The following is a 7,245-nucleotide window of genomic DNA, read 5'->3' as shown; positions in this document are numbered from 1 at the left end:
CAAGAGAGAAGTGAAGTTAACATCTCCATTGCCGAGTTAAACTGTAGTCACAGTGAACTTACAGCTCGATGCGGCTACAACTCTCTTCTAGGATAAATGTTGTCTTTGGTCAATTTATGATCTGGACTTTAACCTTCGTAAATAACAAGTTTTGAATTCTTTTTTTAAAGTTTCTGTTTCGTATCATATGGTATTCTTCCATCAAGTCCTTTCTTTATGATAAGCATTAGTATTTACTTAACATTCTTGTTAATCTGTCAAGAGTGTAAATTTGGTTATCAGTAGCTGTCATCACTGTCAAGATGACTGATGTTTCTGCTTCTTTTTGCAAGAAAAGGGAGTTCATTACGGGTTCTATAAAGGGGGTGTTACAGCTGTAAACACATTACATGTCGATAGGATTTGCAATTATCAACATAAGCTTTTCTCTTCATATGCACCTGTCGTTCCTGCAGTCCGCAGCTCCTGGTGTAGTGGCTAGCGTGTCTACATCTGGACTCACGGGGCCCCGGGTTCGATTCCCAGCTGGGTTGGGGATTTTCTCTGCCCGGGGACTGGGTGTTTGTGTTGTCCTCATCATTTCATCATCATCATCATCATCATCATCATCATCATTCATGACAGTGGCTAGCTTGGAGTGTGTAAAAAAAATTGGACTGTGAAAAAATTGGGACTCTGTATGGGCGCTGATAACTGTGCAGTTGAGCGCCCCGCAAACCAAACATCATCATCATCGCACCAGCGCTCTGAAGAACCTGTTGCAAGAAAACATTTCACTGAACGCTGGTATGGCTCAGTCGCTAGCGGGAAGTGTGGCCAAAGACGGGAAGAGATAAACGCAGCGCTGTTGCTCTGCGAAATGGTGGGGGCAACGGGTGAGCGTCAGAACAGGTTGGCAGCGAGGAGCAGCGCACCAGACGCAGGTAGCAAGGCGACGCCTGCGGTCCACATCAGCCCGTGAGTACACATGCTGTTTGCTTTGGCGTACGAAATGTGGTATGGGGCTTTGAGCCGCCCAATCCATGTACCTCTTGTTTCATCCAACATTATGCGTGCGTCAGAATCTCCCAAAAGTTGTAGACTTGTAGACGCCTCACTTTCAGATTACGTTCATCACCAACCACTCAATTAATTTGTGATCTTCAGACGTGAATGCAAGGCCTTAATAACCTTATCTTTCAAATTTAGTTAGAAAGAATGCTATCGTGAAACTGCGTGTTGCTAGGGATAAGCAGAACACCATTCCGAACAAGTTACATACATTTTTCTGTCACTTTACTTATAGAGTTCAGGAAATGAAGAATTACCATCACCTGCGCCACAGGCCACGTTAAGATAATATAGCTCTCTTCATTCGGTATGGCCGACCGGTTCTGGGCGCTGCAGTCTGGAACTGCGAGACGACTACGGTAGCAAGTTAGAATCCTTCCACGGACATGGATGTGTGTGGTGTCCTTAGGTTAGTTAGGTTCAAGTGGTTCTAAGTTCCAGGGGACTGATGACCTCAGATATTATGACCCGTAGTGCTCAGAGCCATGTTTATAACGTGATCTAGAACACAGAGACCTGGCAAGCCCAAGTTGACGACGTGAGTCTTGACGTCGGGAAAGCCTTCGATTGAGTTCAGTATAACCGCCTAATTGTTTAGAGAAAATCAAATTTTAAAGAACTCCTCCCAAGTGCATTGCACCTTACGGTGATACACAGTGTTCATCGGGTATTGTCGCTTCTTCTTTACGGCCAGCAAAACACAAGCATTTTCTGTGAACTGTCCCAGGGACCGATCCGTAGTGGAAGGGATGGGGGGAGTGGGGGTAATGAGGTGGTTTATACCACCCCGTTCCCCATCCAAGAAATGGCAAAACATTTTAGAAGACTTTGCATTTTTGTATCCACAATTTTCCAAATTTCACATGGTACTTTACAGTTAATGTCCTGCGCACATACTAGGTAGGTAAAGGAGCGCATTCACAGGCTTACTGTTCGTGCTGTCAACAACAAATCCGACGCCACTTGGGGGAACTGCTTGTCCCTAACAACCCAAGCATTGAACCGAAGTAAGGCCACTCACAGTTTAATGTGGAATTCGAACTACACGTTGCTTCATGCAGTTCCTCATGTCGTTAACAGTTGAAGGCTCTGTTAAAACGAAGACGTTCTTGGTCCTATCGATATTCGATCCAGCGACCTCTCTTTTCGGTCAGGAACTTAATATTTTTTCCCATTCTGTTCGTTATTGTTCTCGGCATTTGGTCTGGGAGGATGTCACATGACAACACACCTAGTTGAGCGTTCAATACTTAACTCAGTTTCTTTTTATTACAGAGGGTCAGCAGACCCCTGTCCGCCTGTTTAGCTGGGTGATGAAGTACCTGCCTTCCATGCCCAGAACCCAGGTTCGATTCCAGGCCGGGTTGGAGATTTTCTCCGCTCTGGGAGTAGGTGTTGTGTTGTCAGCATCATCGGCTGCTAGTCGCCTATTGTGGCACCGACTGAAATAAGACTTGCACTAGGTGACCAGCAATGCCATGCGATCATTTCATTTACCAGACCCATGGCAACACGTTGAACTACCGAGCCGGTACAGTTACATGATCATGCTCGACAAGGATACATGTTGTTCATCTACACGTTGAATTAGTTTGTGGGTATCAAAATTTGGGACCTATATGGCCGTATATTTTTATTGCATTAACTTATAAGCTTAAATTATTTACTACGCCAATAAACTTACTGTTTGATACAAATTTCAAATTGATACCTTTACCCGTTCCTTGGAAAAACGGGTTTTAAAAGAGGGACAGACAGAAAAATGGACAATAAAGTGGCCCTGTCAGCGTTTCCTTCTGACCTTTTGAAGCACGGATCTTTAAAAACAAGTATGATCTCCTAACCGTAGGCTGAAATAACTCAAAGAAACCGCATTCCCCTCATCTACACGCTTCATTGCCATTCACTACTAATCTGTGTTCACAGCCATAGTGCTTACTGATGTACTGGATATGATTGGCACTCACTTAGATGCATACTGCGGAAATAATTACATTGTCAGTGTAATGCGAGATTGTGTCTATTACAGTTCTCAAATTAATTGTATGCCACATCTACTTCTCAGATTTTCGGATATATGTAATGTTCATTTGCTAGATTTCTCTAAATTTAAATATCTTGTAAGCCATACTACAGCGATATAATATACATTGCTGTATAGAAATTAATACTATACTAAAACATTTCAGATATTTTATCACAAATATTGTTGAAATCGTAGATATCTGTGTAATTTTGATGTGGGTTGGCGCAAGTTATACAGTCTAAGACAAATAAAGCGACACACAACGAAGGAATTATCCGAACACTACGGAAATCTGTAGATTTACAAGAAAATGGTTACAATTTCATTAAATTTGTGTAATTTATTCGAGAGAAAGAGCTTCACGTATTAAGCAGGTCAATAACTCGTTGGTCCATCTCTGGCATTATCAGTTATTCGTCTTTTCACTGATTGATAGAAATATTTGATGTCGTTCTGAGGGATATCGTGATAAATTTTGTCCAGTCATTGTGTTGGATTCCCAAAGACCCTATCTAGTTGAAGGACCTTCCCCGTAATGCTCGAAACCTTCTCAACTGGGGAGAGATCCGGCGACCGTGGGGGCCAAGGCATGGTTTGGGACGCGCGAAGACAAACAGAAGAAACTCTCGCCTTGTGCAGGTGGTCATTATCTTGCTGAAATGTAAGCCCAGGATGGCTTGTCGTGAAGGGCGACAAAACTGGGCGTAGAATATCGTCGACGTACCGCTGTAAGGGTGCCTCGGATGACAACCAGAGCGGTCATGCTATGAAATAAAATGGCACCCTAGGCCACCACTTCTGGTTTTTGGGCCATATGGCAGGTGATAGTCAAGTTGGTATCCCACCGTTCTCCTGGGAGCCTTCACATACGGCTTTGGCAGTTATTGGGGCCTACAATCTCATTGACTGGATTACAACTGTCTTCGTTGATGAGTCCCGTTTCGAAATAAGCCCCAATGACTAGTGAAGGAGCGTCTGGAGGCGTCGTGGAGAGCAGAGGGGTACTAACCTGTCACCTGCCATACGGCCCGACAACCAGATGTGATGATTTGGGGTACCGTTCCATTTCCTCGGAGGATCCCTTTGGTTGTCGTGCGTGCCACCATTAGAACACAGTTTTACATCGACGATAATCTAAGACCCATTTTTTTTGTCCTTCATGGCGGCAAGATAACACGTTCCCGCAAATGGTGAGATTTCTAGTGCTTGGCTTGTTTTTGCCAAACCCTACCTTGTCAAGCAAAATAGCAGGATCTCGCCCCAGTTAAGAGCGTTTCGAGCGCTATGGTCAAGACCAACCAGCTCGGAATTTTGATGATATAATGCACCAACTCGACAGATTTTGGCACAATGTGCCTCAGAGGACATCCGACAACTCTACCAATCAGTGACAAACCGAACAACTGCTTGAATAAAGGACAGAGGTGGACCAACGCTTCACTAACTTGCTCAATTTTTGAAGCACTTTCTCTTGAATAAATAATCGAATATTTCTGAAACTGTACTCATTTGTTTATCTCTGCGTGTACGTCGCATCTACCGATTTCCCATTCGGATTGTTGGTTAGTGGTGCATCGTAATTTTTTATTGTCTTCAAAGTGTTCTTGTGGGGCAGCGAAGTAGTAAAGAAGTGTGAATACTGAACCTGAACCCAAGATCTGCGCATGAGCTTTGCTTACATAAACAGGCATACGATTGAGATGTGAGGGATCTTGACTCCAGTGACCTGTAATCGGTGACATACATATCTCTGACGAATCCATCATTGCGGAAAAATTGCATTCATAAATGAACAGACAGCTCATGCCATACCAATGATGCTGTTCGTCATCTTGCTAGAAGGCTAGCTGATGTCCATATTTATTCAGGAAACTCAGTGGTGAGGTTTCGGTGTGTGATTGTGATTTCGACTTCGTAAAGTAGGAAAACACAGTTGTAGTCGTATCAACAAAACAGATCCCACATCGTTGATGTTCATTTCTTCCATATGAGCAACTGTTTCCAAGAGCGAAACATGTTAATCCCTCACCTGACCACTCGCTTGAACCGTGGCTTCATTAACAAGAACTGGAGTTGAAAGGAAGGCCTTCTTATATCATCTCCAGGACAGCTCCGCAGTTTTACACTGAAGCACCAAAAAAACTGGAATAGGCATGTGTATTCAAATACAGAAGTATGTAAACAGGCAGAATACGGTACTGCTGTCGGCAGTGCCTATCTAAGACAAGTGTCTGGCGCAGTTGTTAGATCGGTTAGTGCTGCTATAATGGCAAGTTTTCAAGATTTAAGTGAGATTGACCGTGGTGTTGTTGTCGAACCACGAGCGGTGGCACACAGCATCTCCGAACTAGCATGAAGTGAGGATTTTCCCGTACGGCCTTTTCACGAGTGACAGGGAATATCAGGAATACGGTAAAACACCAAATCTCCGACATTGCCACTGCCGGAAAAAGACCCAGCAAGAACGGGACCAACGACTACTGAAGACAACCGTTCAACGTGACAGAATTGCAACCCTTCCTCAAATTGCTGCAGATTTCAGTGCTGGGTCATGAATAACTGTCAGCGTGCGAACCATTTAGCGAAACATCATCGATATGGGCTTTCTGAGCCGAAAACCCACTCGTGTAGACTTGATGACGACACAAAGCTTTACGTCCCGTCTGGACCCGTCAACACCGACATTGGACTGTTGATGAAAGGAAACATGTTGCCTGGTCGGATGAGTGTCGTATCAAATTGCTTCGCACACATGGACGTGTATGGGTATGGAGACCACCTCATGAATCCATGGACCCTTCATGTCAGCAGGGGATTGTTCAAGCTGGTGGAGTCTCTGCAGTGGTGTGGGGTGTGAGCAGTTTGAGTGATATGGGACCTCTGACACGTCTAGATACGACTCTGACAAGTGACACGTACGTAAAAATCCTGTCTGGTCACTTGCATCCATTCATGTCCCTTGTTAATTCCGATGGACTGGGGAAATACCAGCAGGAAAATGCGACATCCAAAACGTCAATAATTGCTACAGAGTGGCTCCAGGAACATTCTTCTGTGTTTCAACATTTCCGCTAGCCAGCAAATTCCAAAGACATGAGCATTATTGAACATATCTGGCATGCCTTGCAACGTGCTGTTCAGAAGAGATCTCCACCCACTCGTACTCTTACTGATTTATGGGGAGCCCTGCAGGATTGATGGTGTCACTTCCCTTCAGCACTACTTCAGACATTAGTCGAGTGTATGCCACGTCCTGTTGTGGCACTTCTGCGTACTCTTGGAGGGCCGGCCCGATATAAGACAGGCGTACCAGTTTCTTTGGCTCTTCATTGTATTTGCTCCCTTTGGCATTACAGGCAAGTGCCTGCAGAAGCTGTAATCTGTGCAGTCTCATTTTTCTCTAGTTAGCAAGGGGAAACTACGGCCGTAATTTTTCCCGAGGGCATGCAGCTTCACTGTATGATTAAATGATGATGGCGTTCTCATGGGCGGGGACTACTCAAGAGGATGTTATCAGGAGAAAGAAAACTGGCGTTCTACGAATCGGAGCGTGGAATGTCAGATCCCTTAATCGGTCAGGTAGGTTAGAAAATTTAAAAAGGGAAATGGATAGGTTAAAGTTAGATATAGTGGGAATTAGTGAAGTTCGGTGGCAGGAGGAACAAGACTTTTGGTCGGGTGACTACAGGGTTATAAACACAAAATCAAATAGGGGTAATGCAGGAGTTGGTCTAATAATAAATAGGAAAATAGCAATGCGGGTAAGCTACTACAAACAGCATAGTGAACGCATTATTGTGGCCAAGATAGATACAAAGCCCACACCTACTACTGTAGTACAAGTTTATATGCGAACTAGCTCTGCAGATGACGAAGAAATTGAAGAAATGTATGATCAAATAAAAGAACTTATTCAGATAGTTAAGGGTGACAAAAATTTAATATTTATGGGTGACTGGAATTCGGTAGTAGGAAAAGGGAGAGAAGGAAACGTAGTAGGTGAATATGGACTGGGGCAAAGAAATGAAAGAGGAAGCCGCCTGGCAGAATTTTGCACAGATCACAACTTAATCATAGCTAACACTTGGTTCAAGAATCATAAAAGAAGGCTGTATACATGGAAGAAGCCTGGAGATACTAAAAGGTATCAGATGGATTATATAAGTAAG

At 44.0% G+C, this 7,245-nt stretch overlaps 1 protein-coding gene across 3 annotated transcripts in view; it reads left to right on the top strand.

Moving 5' to 3' along the window:
• Window positions 1–868: 868 nt before the first annotated feature.
• The window catches only part of LOC126334700 (macrophage mannose receptor 1-like), a 75,603-nt gene continuing 69,226 nt past the window's right edge, over window positions 869–7,245 (top strand). Inside the window, exon 1 of one of the 3 annotated variants that reach the window (XM_049997202.1) lies at window positions 869–957. The gene's annotated coding sequence lies outside the window, so the exon portion shown is untranslated. The remainder of the gene's footprint in view (window positions 958–7,245) is intronic. The other 2 variants (XM_049997203.1, XM_049997204.1) reach the window with 2 other exon arrangements.

This window comes from Schistocerca gregaria, chromosome 2 (genome assembly GCF_023897955.1).
Source record: "Schistocerca gregaria isolate iqSchGreg1 chromosome 2, iqSchGreg1.2, whole genome shotgun sequence".
Lineage (NCBI taxonomy): Eukaryota > Metazoa > Arthropoda > Insecta > Orthoptera > Acrididae > Schistocerca > Schistocerca gregaria.
Note: the sequence above shows the minus strand (reverse complement) of the source record. Positions and strands in the feature narration are given on the sequence as shown.